General features: G+C 42.6%; 1 long non-coding RNA gene across 2 annotated transcripts in view; it reads right to left on the reverse strand.

The window, feature by feature from the left end:
* LOC105608026 (uncharacterized) overlaps positions 1-19,328 on the reverse strand; it is a 71,253-nt gene that overhangs the window by 41,498 nt on the left and 10,427 nt on the right. For both annotated transcript variants that reach the window (XR_003589314.3, XR_009598050.1), the window contains exon 2: positions 16,728-16,915. This is a non-coding gene — a long non-coding RNA (uncharacterized LOC105608026). The remainder of the gene's footprint in view (positions 1-16,727; positions 16,916-19,328) is intronic.

The raw sequence follows: 19,328 nt of genomic DNA on the forward strand, positions 1-19,328 counted from the left end.
CCTCTTTCTCCATTGCCAGCTCATTTTACCTGACATGGACTGTCAATATATTTCTTTCACTCTCTTTCTCATTCAACTTTCTCTCTCTACACAACTTCATCCACACCCATATCTTTAACAACTAGCTATATACAAATAACTCAAATTTATGTTTCCAACATAGACTTCCCTTCTGAGCTCTAAATACTCTATCTACGTGAGGTATTCTACTTACTCATTTCATGACATTAAAGATAGAACAAGAGTCCAGAGCCAGAGAAGTGAGAGTGAGTGCTGGTATATCCAAATCAAGCAGAAGGAGAGGGGACTTCCCTAGTGGTCTAGTGGATAAGACTTTGCCTTCCAATGCAGGGAATATGGGTTTGATCCCTAGTCGGGGAACTAAGATCCCATATGTCTTTAGGCCAAAAAAAACCCAAAACAAAACAGGAACAATATTGTAACAAATTCAATGAAGACAATAAAAATGATCCATATCAAAAAATATATATAAAAAAAACTACAGGAAGGACAGATTGGACTGGGAGTGGAGGGGATAGAGAACACGGAGGACACACTGTTTTACAGCCCATGGAGCACACAGCCTGGATGCATCAGTCTCTCTCTTTAAAAAAAAATATATATATATATATATATATATATATTTGGCTGTACCAGGTCTTAGTTGTAGCATGTGGGATCTAGTTCTCTGACCAGGGATTGAACCTGAGCACCCTGCATTGGGAGCATGGAGTTTTAGCCACTGGAGCACAAAGGAAGTCCTAGATCAGCCTCTTTTAAGGTACTAATGAAGCAGAGACACGGTGACAAGTATTTTGCTTCATCCTTTGCCTATAATTCCCTTCCTCTAAATCAGAGAACTAATTTAGCCTGAAAGTTAGACTTGCACATTCCCAGACATTTGGGAAAATCTATTAAATATGAAATTCTTCTTTGTTGGATTAAGAACATAAACTTGTATATAATTTTATGTGTTCAAGATTGTTATATTTTATATGTTATGTTTTAAAACATTTCAAATTCAGATCATAAATTACAAATTCACTAAATTATTTTTAAATATAAAAAAGATGGAGCCCACAAACTACAGGACTTTAAGAACAAAGTATTGTTTGCCAGCTATAAAAAGTAGGCAAAAACTGCAAATATAAGAAGATGAGGACTTCCCTAATGGTGCAGTGGATGGAAGTACATCTGCCAATGCAGGGGACCCAGGTTTGATCCCTGGTTCGGGAAGGTTCCACATGCCATGGGGCAACTGAGCCCCTGCACCACCACAACTACTGAGCACAAGGAGCAGCAACTACTGAGCTTGAGTGCTGCAAATACTGAAGCCAGCATGCCTAGAGGCCCTGCTCCACATAAAAGAAGCTATTGCAGTGAGAAACCAGCGCACGGCAATGAAGAGTAGCCCTCACTCACTGTAACTAGAGAAAGCCCAGGGACAGCAACGAAAATAATCCAGCATAGATCCAGCACAGCCAAAAATAAATAAATAAATAACATTTTCAAAAAGAGAGAAAGAGAGAAGATGATATCCTTTTGGTAATCACCCTGAGTCCTCCAACCTGCCGGGGTTACTCTTTAATATCCAAATAAAGATTGCTCGAGACACTGCCCCACAGAATGCAGAAGTCTGTGCCCTCCTGCTGTTTCGTATATTGCTTGGGAAGGACTCGTGTTCTCCTTATCACTGATTGCCCTGTTCTCCAGCTCATGATGACTTACTTCACTCAAGGTTCTTCTTTGGATCTGGTATTCCAACCTTGTCATTTCTTCTCATTGTTTCACTCTCTCCAAGTTATCCAGGCCTATTCCCCCAGGCTGCTCCTGAACTCCAAATTCCCCTCACTTACTGCTTACTTTCCCTGGCAGATCAATTCTGCCCTCTTATCTCATTTCTTCTGTCCTCCTCTCCCCCTACCCATTCCTTATTCCCCTCCTAAGAATCACACATCGTTTTCCAATCTGTGTCATGAATGCCATCTTCCTCCTGAGCCATGATTTTTTCCCTGAAGAGCAATTTGTTCCCACTCCACAGAGAAAATCATTCTTTTAACATCAACATCTGCCTCTGTGCCTCAGCATATACTGTTCCCTCTGCCTGCAACAGCCCACATACTCCTCTCAACCCTTCTCATGGCCCACACATCCCACACAAGGCTCACTTAAGCATAACCATCCCCAGCACCTGGTACACGTTTGAGAATTGAACACATTAATTACGTCTTCTCAACTCTCAAGTACAAACAGCATTCATTTCTAGAAAAAATCTTCAGGAAAAATAGAGCAAAACTGACTCAAACTTTTAATCTAATGGGTCTCATATTCTGAGCTACTGTTACCATCAGTTTCTACTGCTGTAGTTTTAGAATTTGCATTGGCTCCTCCAAGTTCAAGGTTAGCCAAGATGGGAGCATCCTGCTCTTTCTTCCCTCATGTTCCTTTACTCCTTTAACTGATACATTTCCAGGAGGGAATGGAAATGATTTCTGATGGACATGCTTGTTGGAACCCAGCTGCTCTCTGTGGAGTGTACACTATTTTCAAGATCTTTCTGGTATGCTGTCATTTGGTCAACATTTGCGGGTTTGCATTTCTGCCTCTGCAAGTAGAAAAGGGCAACAACACAGTTCCATTTCTTAAAAATTCTTCTCCAGATAGTTTGGAAAAGGGCTATTTTCACATTGTAACTAAGAAGTCAATTTCTTCTTTAATTATTTTTGATAGTCTTTTAAATTTTTTAATTTGGAGTATAGTTGCTTTACAATGTTGTGTTAGTTTCCACTGTACACCAAAGTGAATCAGCTAATATGTATACATATATAACCCTCCCTCGTGAGCCTCCCTCCCACTCCACCTCCACCCTACCATCTAGTTCATCACAGAGCACCCAGCTGAGCTTCCTGCACTATACAGCAGCTTGCCACAATGTGTGTCTGCGCACTCAATCAGTCTATCCAACTCTTTTTGACCCCATGGACTACAGCCTGCCAGGCTCCACCGTTAGTGGAATTTTCCAGGCAAGAACACTGGAGTGGGTTGCCATTTCCTTCTCCAGGGGATCTTTCTGACCCAGGGATCAAACCCACATCTCTTGCCCTCCTGCATTGGCAGGTGGATTCTTTACCACTGCACCACCTGAGCTTCCTGCCAGCTAGCAATTTTACACATGGTAGTATATATAGGTCAATGCTACTCTCTCAATTCGTCCCACCCTCCCCTTCCCCCACGTTCAGAGTCCATTCTCTTTGTCTGCCTCTCTATTCGTGCCCTGAAATAGGTTCATCAGTACCAAGAGGTCAATTTAAAAAAGGAATGCATACATCACTCAGGAGTCCGTCTTCAGGTGGAGACAGATGACTGTGCAACATGGCAGTAATATTTTGACAATTCACTTATTGTGCTGATGGTCCTATTTACCTATAGCATTCTGATGTACACTGCAGGTTAGTAAAGCAGATGTTTCATTGGCCCTGCTGCTGCTGCTAAGTCGCTTCAGTCGTGTCCGACTCTGTGCGACCCCATAGACAGCAGCCCACCAGGCTCCCCCGTCCCTGGGATTCTCCAGGTAAGAACACTGGAGTGGGTTGCCATTTCCTTCTCCAATGCATGAAAGTGAAAAGTGAAAGTGAAGTCACTCAGTCGTGTCCGACTTTTAGCGACCCCATGGACTACAGCCTACAAGGCTCCTCCATCCACGGGATTTTCCAGGCAAGAGTACTGGAGTGGGTTGCCACTGCATTCTCTGTCATTGGCCCTAGTCTTCTATAAAATGTACTATCATTAACTCATAATACATTGGGTGTTCTGTTATTTCCCTTTTAGCACTTTTATTAAAATTATTTTGAGGTGTTATCATGAAGCTTATTATTTCTTGTTCCTGAAAACGTTTTATCCAGGCAAGACACAGAGACTCATGCCTTTTTTTCCACACAAGTTTTATCATCTGGTTATAATCTCACTTTAAAAGGGATTTGTTCTGGGGACTTCCCTGGCGGTCCAGTAGCTAACACTCTGTGCTCCCAGTGCAGGAGGCCTGGGTTCAATCCCTAGTCAGGGAGCTAGATCCCACAGGCCACAACTAAAGACTCCATGTGCCACAATAAAAAGATCTCGTGTGCTGTAACTAAGATCCAGTGCAGTCAAATAAATATGCATTTTTAAATTAGATAAATAAAAGAGGTTTGGTCAAACTTGACTATTGTGCAAATAGGTAAATAATACAAGGCAGTGATTACCATGGGCTTTGGAATCAATGGCTTCCCTGGTAGCTCAGCTGGTAAAGAATTCAGCTGCAATGCCGGAGACCCTGGTTTGATTCCTGGCTAGGGTAGATCCGCTGGAGAAGGGATAGACTACCCACTCCAGTATTCTTGGGCTTCCCTGGTGGCTCAGCTGGTAAAGAATCTGCCTGCAATACGGGAGACCTGGGTTTGATCCCTGGATTGGGAAGATCCCATGGAGAAAGGGAAAGCTACCCACTCCAGTATTCTGGCCTGGAGAACTCCATGGACTGTACAGTCCATGGGGTCACAGAATTGGACAAGACTGAGCAACTTTCACTTTCACTTTGGAATCAGTAAACGCCTCTATGTACTGGCTGTGACTTTGGACAAATCATTTCAATTTGGTGAACTCCAGAATGCTACTTTAGAAAATGGAGGGCCATGTATAACTAAGAATTGCAACTAAGGATTGAAAAGCATTAAATGATTTTCAACTTGTTGACACAACAACCATACAGCCTGAAACATAGCAAGCACTTAAACAGGAATTACTACTCTACTCAGTTCAGTTCAGTCGCTCAGTTGTGTCGACTCTTTGTGACCCCATGAAATTGCAGCACGCCAGGCCTCCCTGTCCATCACCATCTCCCAGAGTTCACTCAGACTCACATCCATCGAGTCCACGATGCCATCCAGCCATCTCATCCTGGGTCGTCCCCTTCTCCTCCTGCCCCCAATCCCTCCCAGCATCAGAGTCTTTTCCAATGAGTCAACTCTTCACATGAGGTGGCCAAAGTACTGGAGTTTCAGCTTTAGCATCATTCCTTCCAAAGAAATCCCAGGGTTGATCTCCTTCAGAATGGACTGGTTGGATCTCCTTGCAGTCCAAGGGACTCTCCAGAGTCTTCTCCAACACCACAGTTCAAAAGCATCAATTCTTCGGCGCTCAGCCTTCTTCACAGTCCAACTCTCACATCCATACATGACCACAGGAAAAACCATAGCCTTGACTAGACGGACCTTAGTCAGCAAAGTAATGTCTCTACTTTTGAATATACTATCTAGGTTGGTCATAACTTTTCTTCCAAGGAGTAAGCCTTGACTAGACGGACCTTTGTTGGCAAAGTAATGTCTCTGCTTTTCAATATGCTATCTTGGTCATAACTTTTCTTCCAAGCAGTAAGCGTCTTTTAATTTCATGGCTGCAATCACCATCTGCAGTGATCTTGGAGCCCAAAAAAACAAAGTCTGACACTGTTTCCACTGTTTCCCCATCTATTTCCCATGAAGTGATGGGACCAGATGCCATGATCTTCATTTTCTGAATGTTGAGTTTTAAGCCAACTTTTTCACTCTCCTCTTTCACTTTCATCAAGAGGCTTTTGAGCTCCTCTTCCCTTTCTGCTTTAAGGGTGGTGTCATCTGCATATCTGAGGTTACTGATATTTCTCCCGGCAATCTTGATTCCAGCTTGTGTTTCTTCCAGTCCAGCGTTTCTCATGATTATTACTGCACTTATAGGATCTGAAAAATCCTGACATTCCCCTTGAGTTTACTTGTCAGTTTTGATCAGTGGTGTCCCAGGAAGAGGTCCAAGAAATAAATATTCTATTTTCCTACATGATTTGCTCCTAAAATCTTGTATAAAAATCAAATGTGTGAAAATTTAACTATCTATTCATCAAGGAAAAGAAAGGTATCTATTCATAACATGTAAATATATATGTGTGTATATATACACACATACATATAAAGTCTCAAATTATATCTGATTATATATTCCCAGTATTTTTTTACCTATTCATTAATTCTTTTTCCATCCAAGTCAACACAAAATAAACTGAGTTAACACATTCTCATCTAAATGAGAATAAAGTCAACACTTCCAGCTTAACTGAATGGTAACCATTTAATCTCAATAGCAATACATTTATAAGACATATACATTTTATCACCACTATCAGCAATTTCTTTTTCTGTTTTCCACTTAGTTATATAAAATATACAAAAAATTCAAAGTTGGACAAATACTGTTACACCAGCAAAAATGGAGAAACCAAATTGCCACTTGGTATTGTGTGATGGATTAAAACGCTCACTTATCAGCAGATGTGCAAACATTCAAAATGTTTTATTTAGAGATATCAAAGTGTAATGTATAAAAGTACAGGTTGTAAGTCAGTCAAGAACTACCCCCATTGCATTTTGACAATCTCTTCTAAAGTTAACCAATAACTTTTCGTAATGATTATTCATCTGAGATTGTTAACGGGCAATTCTTTTTTATTCTTAGTTTTCTTGGGGGGCAGTGCCATGCAACATGTGGGATCAATGCAGGATCTTACTTTCCCAACCAAGGATGGAACCCACACCCCCTGCAATGGAAATATAGAGTCTTAACCACTGGACCAACAGGGAAGTCCCTGGGCAATTCTTTTTAATAATGCTGATGTAATGGAGCAGAGGAGATTTCTGGGCAGAGGATGTTAGGAAAAGCAAGAACACCTTGTCCATAGCCACAAAAGACTTTTAAGGTGTGGAGCTAGCCCTAGTACATGAGGCGGGTGGCCATTTGAATGTAAACTGGAACTGCGTATTTCATGTGCCAGTATTTGCAAAGGTCTTGCCTGGATTGGGGCTTTTTGTCTCATTCTCAGGAAAAATTTCAGTTTGGAAATGTTTTTATGCCAGAATTTCCCCAGGCCTCATCAACCTGTAAGTACAAATGAGGTCACATTAACAGATAAAAGACAGATCGTACTGGCTCAGGCCCACGTTCAAGACTGTAGGCAGTGAGACTGACAGGTGACCTAGAAAACTGGGTTACCTGTGAAACTGATGTTTATTTAAAGCTTACAATGGGAACAAAAGTAGCAGTGGAAAATCTGAGTGTGATGGCAGAAGCATGGGTGCTGCTGCATGAGGGGGTGGGGGAAGTTCCAGCTTAAGGGTATGTTGCAACAATGCAAAAAGACAACTTTCTGTGGCTACTTTATGGTGACCCCTAGATCCTCATGGTTCAGAGGTGCGTGTGTGCTAAGTCACTTCAGTTGTGTCTGATTCTTTGCGACCCTATGGACTGTAGCCTGCCAGGCTCCTCTGTCCACAGGATTCTCCAGGCAAGAATACTGGAGTGGGTTGCCATGACCTCCTCCAGGGGACCTTCCTGACCCAAGGATTAAACTTGGTCTCCTGTGTCTCCTATATTGCAGACAGATTCTTTACCTCTTGGAGAGGGAAACGGCAGCCCACTCCAGTACTCTTGCCTGGAAAATTCCATGGATGGAGAAGCCTGATAGGCTACTGTCCATGGGGTCACAAAGAGTCGGACATGACTGAGCGACTTCACTTTCACTTTCACTTTTCTTTACCTCTAGCGCCACCTGGACAACTCGGACTTTAACAAAGGCTCAGTTTAACCAGTCGAAACAAGACACGCCTGCAATGTAGGCCATCTCTTCTCCCTGCTCACCCAATTCTCCCCTACAATATCAAGTTACATATTAAGAAACATAAGAAGGAAAAAAAAAAACCACACCGAGTCATAAGCTCAAACCATAAGCAGCACTGACTTTAAACCTGGTCCAGAGACAACCTGCAACAGAGAGGTGCCCTCTGTCCCTGACTGGGAGCTGTCTTAACACAAGCTTCTGGCACAGAGGATGACAGTCACAAGAATCACTTCTGGCCTGAGGGAGTCTCAAGCCTGCTTAAGTCACCACCATGACTCCATGAGGCCAGACTCCTAATAGCACACAGAGGAACCAGAGCCTTCATGTGCAGAAGCGTTTCCCACTTGAGAACAAAACCTCCAAACTACAAAAGCTAAAAGTTGAGAAGCTGAGAGGCAAAAATCCTGTGGGTTATTGGGTATAAGAGTGAAATGAGTATTTGTATACATCACATTGTAGACATCCTAGTTGCATGCACTGATTCCCAGACCCATATATTCTGGCTGTGCGGGAGGAAGTACCATATAATCATCTCTGAATCAGAGCATATACTGTTACTGAAAGAGTGTGTGTGGGTCTGGGAGCTCGCTGCTCAAAAGGCAATAAACAGGCCAAGCTGGAGGAAAGGAAAGTTTGCTTTATTTCACATGCCGGCAACTGGGATGGGGGCGGCGGGGACAGGAGGGACCAGTATCATCTTGGTTGCTTTAGGTACAGCTAATCTTCAGTTCCAGGGTCCCGTCTGTTCCCATTTCTTTGAGGCCAGTTCTCAGAATTGTGGCAACTCATGTTGTGGGTACAGTCTGGTCATCATGTGGTTAACTTCTCCATCTGTGTGTTTTAGTATCTATAAGACAGCTCAGAATATCAGCTATAGCCCTTGAGAAAGAACTAAATGTCCTTGACTATGCTTAAAGAGTATATTATTATTATTTGGTTTCCCTTTGTTTACACATGTTCTTATTTCTCCAATTAAACTTATTCTTTGACTTAAGTTTCCCACAGACAAAAGGCAGGCAGAGGACATGGGTGGGGAGGGCAAGGACCATACAGCCCTGCTCCATTTCAATATTTCAGCCTATAAGACAGAACACTGTCCCTTCAGAGTGTTGCCTCTTAACTGACTCCAAAACTGAGTCTTCAGTAAGCCATTCCACCTTTTTAGTAAGCCAGATACTTCTAGATAATGGTAAAAGTAGTAAGACCAGTCAATTCCCTGGGCATGAGCCCACTGACTGTGGATAGAATCCATGACAGTACATAAAGTATCCTGAAAGTCTGTAGGTGGTAGAATTGACAGAAACATTACAGGCAGGATATGGAAAATCCATATCCATAATATATGTTTAGTCCTCTAAGGATGGATTTATGACCTTTTCATGATGAAAGAGATATAATATATTCAGCCTACATCAGCTGGCTGGCTTGTTCCTCTAGAGAATGCTATCTATTGGGGACTCAGTGTTGACATCATCTGTTAGCAGATTAGGCACTCAGAAGCAGCAGCAGTCAAGCCAAGTCAGCTTCCTTAAGGGAAAGACCATTTTGTTGAACCCATGCAGAGTTCTCACCTCCATCATCAAAGCATGCTGTTCATGAATCCATTAAATATGCACTGGGGTGGCTGATGAAAGGGCATAGATTTGATCCAAAATCCTAAAGGTCTATACTGTGATTCTCTTACTGGTACTTGCCTAAGGTTTTATTACCATCCTTATTTGTTAGAGATTCTTGACTGTCACTGGACCTAGTGATCATAAGGACCAAGTAGAAAAACATCTTGTGCTATAGCCTGGACTTGCAGAAGCTTTGTTTCACCATTTGACACTTGCAGCCTTATAAGGGACTCCTCAGATGGTTCCAACTCAAAATGTGGTTTACACTGCCTCCAAAAGCCAAAAAGACCTATCAATTATGATTCTTTTGTCATGGTAGATAATACATCAATTTGTCTGTCACTGTGGAAAGAATACCTCAACATGCTCCAGTCTGCTGGATTCTCAGAAATCACTGAAGTGGCAGGTCCCTCAGATTTATCTCAAACTTTCTGGTTTGCTCATATCTTAGTAAGGCTTCCAAATTAACTGCTACTTTTGCTCATCAGATTCAATCAGCAAAATGTCATCTATGCAATAGACAGAGTGACGTTTTGCAGAACATCAGCACCATGGAGATCTCTGCTGACTATAACACGGCAGACAGATTGAGAGCTGACATAGGACTAAGCCAGGATGGTGAATGTCTTGGCTGTCGTTGCTGGCAGGTAAAAGTAAACTGTTCATGGTTACCTTTTCAACGTGGTAGGGAGAAAAAAGCATTAGTCACATAACAGGGCCAGGGACTCTATTGATTTGTTCCAGTACAGAAACTCTTTTATAATGGGAGTTGCAACTGAAGTCACACCCTAACTAAGTTTATTGAGATCTATAGTTATTCTCCAATATCCATTCTATCCAGGCCAAACAGGTAAATTAAATAAGGATATCCTAGATATTACCAATCTTGCATGTTTCAAGTCTTTGCTATTGAACTGATCTTTGTAGTTCCCTCAGAAATACAGCATTGCTTCTGGTTTACTATCTTGGTAGGAGGAGAAAGTTCAAAGGGCCTTCCATTTAGCTATTTCTACCATAATGACCTTGTCCCATGGGTTAGAGAGCCAACACAGGAATTTTTGCCTCTGGTCAGGTTTGTCTGTTCCAATCACTGGGGGAATTACCATAGGGTAGACCCATGAACTGACTGATCCCATACACTGGTGGGCCACAGTGGCATTTTGGGCTCCCAGGAATTAACATTAATCTAAAAGTAGTGTCTAGACATCCACCAAAGCTCTGAGTATTTTCTTTTCTCCACTTTAGTAAATGATATTAGGTATCTTAAGGAAAGGCTCACAAGGAAGATTTATATCATATATTTGTGGCAATTCTATAGGATTCTTCCATAGTGAGACCTAGCTTTCGGTTCAGTAAAGGAGCTCTGGATTTCAGAACTGGATTAATTATGCAAATTGAATGAGAAGCCATGATTTTCCACTGTGGTGACCCAAAAGAACTGAAAACAGGTACTCCAACAGACAATTGTTTATAAATGTTCACAGCAGCAATATTCACAACAGCCAAAAAGATGGCATGAATAAATTTTAAAAATTGTAGTATATCCATCCCATGGGTATAATTTATCCATAAAAACAAATGAAGCACCGATACATTGCTATAGCTTGGATGAATCTCAAAAGCATGCAAAGCCAAATAAGTGAGACAGAAAATAGCACATACTACATGGTTCACTTAATATGAAATATCCAGAATGGGAAAATCCAAAAAGACATTAAAGCAGATTAGTAGTTGCCAGGGACTGGAAGAGGGAGGAATGGGGAGGGATAGCTTAATGGGTATCTTCTGGAGTGATAAAAAAAAGTTTGAAGCTAGAGAGAGGTGGGTGTCTACAACATTGTGACTGCACTACATGATACTGAATGGGACACTTTAAAATGGTTAATGGTATGCTATATGAATTTCATCTCCATTTTTTGAAAGAAAAGTAACAAAACAGTACCCATTAATTAAAAAGTAATAAAAGTATTCCTTCTCTAGTACCAGTGGAAGCAGAGCATCCTGTTTTTCAGTCATGCATATTTTTACCCTTTTACTTCAGAGAAACAGTACTTAAAAGAAATTGCAATGATCCAATACTACTAAATAGTTACATATTTTGCTGAGTTGTTGGAATTTTGGGGGGTCAGGTAGGGACTGTTATGAAGTCTGACAAGGAAAAGAAGATCTATATAAAGCCTTTTTGTATTGGTCTCTTTGTCCTCAAAGAGAACATTTCTTTTTTAAAAATATATATATATATTTTTTTATTTGGCTGCTTTGGGTCTTAGTTGCGTATCATCCTACAGATGCTCTTTTGTAAGCATCTAATTTCTTGCATTGAATTCTTTTATGTTCCTTTCCTTTTGAATGGTTTCCATTTCTTATCCTGAACCTCATTGACTTTTGAGGGTATTTAAAGAGATAAAGCATTAAAAGCAATCAGCCCAGTGCCTGGCACATGGAGAGGGGTCAAAATTGATAGCAATTATTATTATTACAACACATTATTTTCTAGTTTTTATTATTACTACATGATGTAGGATTTCAATGTTTCTCCCTTTTCTTTGTTTCCCAATCCTGGTTAGATTATAAAAGGTTCACTCAGGGACTTCCCTGGTGGTCCAGGGGCTAAGATTCCTTGCTCCCCATGCAGGGGGCCTTGGTTCGATCCCTGATTGGGGAACTAGATTCCACATACTGCAAGGAAGACAAAGTACAAAGTGCAGCCAAATAAAGGAATATAATTTTAAAAACAAACAAACAATAACAACAACAAAAAGGTTCACTCAAAGAACAGAGGAGTCCTAAACTTTTTCTCTGTTTTCATTTAGGCTCCTCATATTAGTCAAATTTCTTCAGAAAGAGACTTCCCTGGTGGTGCAGTGGTTATGAACCCACCTTGCAATACATAGGATGTGAGTTTGATCGCTGGTCAGGGACTAAGATCCCACATGCCACGGAGCAACTAAGTCCACACACTACAACCAGAGAATTTGTGCACCACAACAAAGATCCTGTGTGCCACCACTAAGACTCAACACAGCCAAATAAATAAATATTTTTTAAAAGGTTCTTCAGAGAAAAAGAATCAATAGAATATATGAGTGTGTAAGGATGTGTGGGTATGGGTAAGCATGTGCAAGCATGCACACACACACCCTAGCAAGTTTGAAATTTGTAGGGCTATCCAACAGTGTGGAATTCCTGGCATAAGTTGATAGATTCTTGAATCAGAAGGCAGAATTCCTCTCTCTTCAGAGGACCTCAGTCTTTTCTCGTAAGGCCTTCCACCTCACTGGATGAGGCCTACCCACACTATGGAATGTAACTTGTTTGACTCAAAGTCTACCCATGTAAATGTTAATCTCATCTAAAAATACTCTCACAACTATTTGACCACATAATATAGACTAGTTAAATTGACACAAAATTAACTATCACACTATTCAATCATGTCATGCAATATTTATCTATTGATGTTAATCCACAATGCTTTGGGGCATAAGACATATTTGATTCCACTATGTACATGCTAGTAAAGTAATGCTCAAAATTCTCCAAGCCAGGCTTCAGCAATACGTGAACTGTGAACTCCCTGATGTTCAAGCTGGTTTTAGAAAAGGCAGAGGAACCAGAGATCAAATTGCCAACATCTGCTGGATCATGGAAAAAGCAAGAGATTTCCAGAAAAACATCTACTTCTGCTTTATTGACTATGCCAAAGCCTTTGACTGTGTGGATCACAATAAACTGTGGAAAATTCTGAAAGGGATGGGAATACCAGACCACCTAACCTGCCTCTTGAGAAATCTGTATGCAGGTCAGGAAGCAACAGTTAGAACTGGACATGGAACAACAGACTGGTTCCAAATAGGAAAAGGAGTACGTCAAGGCTGTATATTGTCACCCTGCTTATTTAACTTATATGCAGAGTACATCATGAGAAACGCTGGATTGGAAGAAACACAAGCCGGAATCAAGATTGCCAGGAGAAATATCAATAACCTCAGATATGCAGATGACACCACCCTTATGGCAGAAAGTGAAGAGGAGCTAAAAAGCCTCTTGATGAAAGTGAAAGAGGAGAGTGAAAAGTTGGCTTAAAGCTTAACATTCAGAAAACGAAGATCATGGCATCTGGTCCCATCACTTCATGGGAAATAGATGGGGAAACAGTGGAAACAGTGTCAGACTTTATTTTGAGGGCTCCCAAATCACTGCAGATGGTGACTGCAGCCATGAAATTAAAAGACACTTACTCCTTGGAAGAAAAGTTATGACCAACCTAGATAGTATATTCAAAAGCAGAGACATTACTTTGCCGACTAAGGTCTGTCTAGTCAAGGCTATGGTTTTTCCTGTGGTCATGTATGGATGTGAGAGTCGGACTGTGAAGAAGGCTGAGCGCCGAATAGTTGATGCTTTTGAACTGTGGTATTGGAGAAGACTCTTGAGAGTCCCTTGGACTGCAAGGAGATCCAACCAGTCCATTCTGAAGATCAACCCTGGGATTTCTTTGGAAGGAATGATGCTAAAGCTGATACTCCAGTACTTTGGCCACCTCATGTGAAGAGCTGACTCATTGGAAAAGACTCTGATGCTGGGGAGAGATTGGGGGCAGGAGGAGAAGGGGACGACCGAGGATGAGATGGCTGGATGGCATCACCGACTCAATGGACGTGAGTCTGAGTGAACTCCGGGAGTTGGTGATGGACAGGGAGGCCTGGCGTGCTGCGATTCATGGGGTCACAAAGAGTCAGACACGACTGAGCGACTGAACTGAACCGATGTATGTTTTAAAGGTATGGTACTTCAGTTTTCTTAGATTGAGTATCTGATATATGCAATAAACTACAGAAGACTACAAAATGAGTAAGGAATAACCTGGGGCCTCTTCCTGCCTTTCACATGCCACAGCTAGAAGATCCTGCATGCCCCAACGATCAAAGAACCCACATACCACAACTAAGACTCAGCACAGCCAAACACATAAATAAATATAAGTGAAGTGAAGTGACTCAGTCATATCCGACTCTTTGTGACCCCATGGACTGTAGCCTACCAGGCTCCATCCATGGGATTTTCCAGGCAAGCGTACTGGAGTGGGTTGCCATTTCCTTCTCCAGGGGATCTTCCCAACCCAAGGATCGAACCCAGGTCTCCTGCATTGCAGGCAGACGCTTTACCGTCTGAGCCAAAATTACATGGAGCGTGAGATATAGGAAGACCATTAGGGTCCATGGCAGTAACCCAGGCAAGAGATGTCAGTCACATGGATTAGGATAATAACAGTGGAGGTAGGAGTGGAGATTAGAACAAGTAAATGATTTTAAGAGCCCTTTAAGAGGAAAAGTGAAAACATTTGGATATGGATTGGGCACAAGGTGAAGGAGAGGTTGGGGTCCCAGGTTTCTGGCTGGTACAACCAGCTAGTCAGTACATCGTTCACTCAGACAGGGAACACTGGACAAAGAAAAAGTATAGGAGAAACTGTGTGTTCAGCCTCAGGCATGCTGAATTTAAGGTAAGACACTCAAATAGAACTATCCAATAAGCAGCGGGGTATGCAGGTTTGAAGGTCAAAAGGGAGGTACAGCCTGGAGATGAATATTTGGAAGTCATATCCAGGGCCAGTCTATCTACTGGGCATGGCTAGGCACATTAGCGCCCCAATACTCTCAGGGCTCAGTTCAGTTCAGTTACTCAGTCGTGTCCGACTCTTTGCAGCCCCCATGGACTGAAGCATGCCAGATTTTCCTGTCCCTTACCAAATCCCGGAGCTTGCTCAAACTCTTGTTCATTGAGTCAGTGATGCCATCCAACCATCTCATCCTCTGTCGTCCCCTTCCCTTCATGCCCTCAATCTTTCCCAGCATCAGGGTCTTTTCCAAGAAGTCAGTTCTTTGCATCAGATGGCCAAAGTATTGGAGTTTCAGCTTCACCATCAGTCCTTCCAATGAACATTCAGGACTCTTGGGGCTCATACACACACAAAAAAGCTTTAATCTCCTTTAAATCAGAAAAAGAAGTCTTACTAGATAAACATGTTTTAATAGAAATTCCATGGACAGAGGAGCCTGGTGGGTTACAATCCATGGAGTTGCAGGAGTCAGACACAACTGAGCACACACACACAACACACAATATATTCATCTTTACATCAATGTAGTCATAAAAGATAATTTTAAAAGAAATGGTTCCCTAGGAAGGAGTGAGCCCACAAAAGTCCTAATGCTGTTCTGGTTGTATCAGTAAGGATGCTTCCTACCACAAATATCAGAAAGCCCACTCTCAATGACTTCAGCAGCGATGATATTTAATTTCCCTTGTTCAGCATTAGCGTGGCCTCCAGAGATGACAGGAAGCTTATGCCCTCAAGGACAGAGGCTCCTTCCAACTCTCTACTCTGCCATCTCTGCTGTTGGCTCCATCCTCAGCTGGAAGCACACCAGTGCAGTAGGTCCAGAACACATCCAGACTTGTCAACATTTCCAGAAACCAAGCTCCTGAGGAATGTCATGTCCAGAGAATGCTTCTCTCCTAGGAGTGAGAAAACCTTTCCCAGAAGCCCTGCAGCAAATGTCTTCTTAAGTCTCACTAGGCAGATACCCATTCCTAAACCAGCTACTGGCAAGAAGGAAGGAATTTATATGATGGGCTCAGACTAATAATCTGGGGTGCAATACAGGTTAGGGGGTCAACCACAATGCCTTCTCTCAAAGACTTCCTCCAGGAGGTGGGACTAGAAGCTAAAAGCAGGGATGAGCTCACCCAGGGAAGAGTGTTCAAGAGGAAGAAGCACAGAGGACCTAGGAACTTTAGTATATCCATGTTATGAGGGCTTCCTCACTGATGGAAGAGACTCATCATTAAATACAGTTGCAAATGGACTGGAATGTGAATACTCCAGCCTGGGTGTTGGAGGCCCCGGTGTATGTTAAAACCTGTGTGACTGGGTAGGTTTCTTAAACTTTCTGCCTCAGGTTTCCTCTCTGAATAATACCCTACACATAGTAAATATCAAATAAATTCAGCTATTATTTTTTTATGGTCATCCACATTATTATTATATTTAGGTGATGGGAAGACACTGGAAGGGAATTGACAGGCAAGTGTCCTGGACAGATTTGTGGCTTGGTTATATGGCTTGGGCAGGTTGTGCTCTGCACTGGGTTTCCTTTTCACGAGATCACTGCGAGCAACTCTCCAAGTTTCCCTCTGGCTGCCCCCAAGGTTGAACCCCACCAGAACCCTCCAGACCCCAGCAGCATCTCTATAAAATCTGTGTGTTGGTTTCAGCTACACTCCTGTGTCTTGGAATCAGGATAAATTACTATCTCTCCTTTCACCCCTGTCTGCTTGCATTGTTGTCACTCAAAGAAATTAATCAGGTTTATTAAGCATGACCTCCCTTTTGTGAGCCTTGCTCCTGGTCCGCAGATCTGTACCTGTCTGCTGCTCTCCTAGCTCAGTTCCAGTTGGGGAGGCCTCAGCCTCTCTCAGTGTTCTGGTGGGGGCAGGGACAAGCAGCCGAGTGGCCACATCTTTTGTTATTTGCAGAGATTGACGCACTGGGCTGGATTGGACAAAGGCAGGATGCTCCGCTGTAGTGAGCACAGGCTCTTTGTTGCCATGGCTGTGGAAGAAATAGGAATAGAAAGGATAAATGTTGCATCCAAATACACTAATAATTAACACTTAGCACCATGGATATAAAAAGCACTTAATGCTAAATTACTGTGATCATAATAGCTATTCTTTATTCAGCCTGACTCCATATGGCATCATGGTTTGGTAGTTAAGTGTGTGTGAACTGGAGCCTGACTGGGTCCAAATCCTGGCTCTGCTTTTTGCCAATGTGGGCCAGTTACTCACACTCCTTGAGTCTCAGTTTTGCATCTGTAACGCACAGACAGTGGAAGTACACAACCCATTGTATTATGTGAGTTCACACTAAAAGCACTTAAGCATGACCTGCCACATAATAAGCACTCAATAAATACCATATTTTCATATAAATTGGTGGGCAAATTTAGACCTAAAAACAAACTTATGACATAGATGTTATTATTACCCCTATTGATTGATTGAAGATTCCAAGACTCAGAGAGGTTGAGTAACTTTCCCGAAGTTACCCAGCAAGAAATTAGCAGGACCAATTCTGACTGACCCTAAAGTCATGTGCTTTCTACCGCACATGTCACTGTCTTCCATGAGCTCCTGGCAAGAGGCCCCACATCAATGTGATGGTGCAGTATTGGTGACTTTCACAACACTCTTTTTCATCACAGGTGGTACAGACCAGGTATTTTCAGAATGAAGGACAGAGGAGTCTTGTGGACAAGGCAGCTTAATCAAGGTTTCTCTATTCTTTAGCCTGGCTTCATGCCCAGACCCCCAGGCTTCCATATGTACAATGCCCAGTCCTCTGGTGGAAGGTAGAAGGCCAGCTAGGGAAGAGCAGAGACATAGCCCAGGTCTGTCTCAGGCACCATCCGTCTGATGGCTTGGCTTGTAGAGAGGAGCCACAGGGCAGAACTTGGCCATGGGACACCAGGCTACACCAACACCAGGTCTGAGCCCAAGATGGTCCAGGACAGATCTTGCACCCCAAACGTAAATAAAGTAAAACAGCACAGCTCAAAGCACCTTCATGCCAAAGCACTTAAAATTCTTGAGGGATGTCTACATTTTGGTTTGTTTTTCATGTAAAAGAATCCAAGTCTGGCTTATCATACTTTCTGTGGAGTGGACATCTGGCTGCCAGACCAAAAAGTGCCCACAGGGCTCTGACCACTGTCTAGCCTATCAGGCCTCTGCCCATTCCTCCACACAACCAAAGCTAGGCCTCTGCTCATACTTCCACACTACCAACTCTTGTTATGTATTCAATAGCAGCTCAATTCCTAAATGACCACCTAGGCAAAAATAAAACAGCCTTACAAATATCTCTGAGAAAGAGAGGCAATTGGCTATATCATTAATTGCAACCATTCACTGAGCCCAAACTCTGGGCAAGGCACTGTACTTACCATGACCCTTGTCACAGGCCCTACCCATCCCTCACTTATCAAGTTTAAGTTTATGGCTAGCTCCTGACGGCTCCTCCTCTGTGATTCATATTCAGATGTCCATTTGCAAGCAGGTAAGATATGGCTGGGTTTACCCTTGACTCTGGGAAACAGAGCCTTGAATATACAGCCTGGTGTCAGGAGAAGAGCCTGTGAAGGGGGCTCCCTAGAGTCCACAGGCTATGCCCACAGCAAAGACTTCTCTTGTGTGGACAGGCAAACTGTCAGTGCTATGCGGATCCCCCCACTCCTATGCAGGCTCTGATCACAGACCCTCTTCCTCAATCCCTTCCACCCACACCTGCCTCTTGCCTCCTCCTCACACCCCAGGGGCTCTCAAATGGTGACCAGAGAAGGAAGGAAATGGCCAGGCTAAAGATTCAGTGAAAATAAGAGGAGCTTTATACTTGGACAGACATGGGTCTGAATTCCACCATGTTATTTAATAGCTCTGTGACCTGGGCTGGTCACTTGACTTCTCTGAGTCTGTTTTCTAATCACTGAAAGGAGAATAATCTTCTGTACTCTTAGGGTTTCTGTGAGGATTAGAAAAGGTATATATCAGTATGCTATGCTCAGTGGCACTCAATAAATGGTAGATATTGTCAGACATAAATTGGTCTCTTTTTAAAAATTTTTCAAAAGATTTTATTTATTTATGGCTATCCTGGGTCTTTGCGGCTGTGCGGGCTTTTCTCTAGTTGAGATGAGCAGGGGCTATTCTACAGATGCACTGCACAGGCTTCTCATTGCAGCGGTTTCTCTTGTTGCCAAGCATGGGCTCCAGGGCACGCTGGCTTCAGTAGTTGAGACTCCCAGGCTCCAGAACACAGGTTCAATAGTTTTGGCGAAGGGGCTTAGTTGCTCCATGGTATGTGGGATCTTCCCAGATCAGGGGTTGAATTTGTGTCTCCCCCATTGGCAGGCAGATTCTTTACCACTGAACTACCAGGGAAGCCCTATAAGTTGGTCTCTTTC

Source organism: Ovis aries, chromosome 1, assembly GCF_016772045.2.
Source record: "Ovis aries strain OAR_USU_Benz2616 breed Rambouillet chromosome 1, ARS-UI_Ramb_v3.0, whole genome shotgun sequence".
Taxonomy (NCBI): domain Eukaryota; kingdom Metazoa; phylum Chordata; class Mammalia; order Artiodactyla; family Bovidae; genus Ovis; species Ovis aries.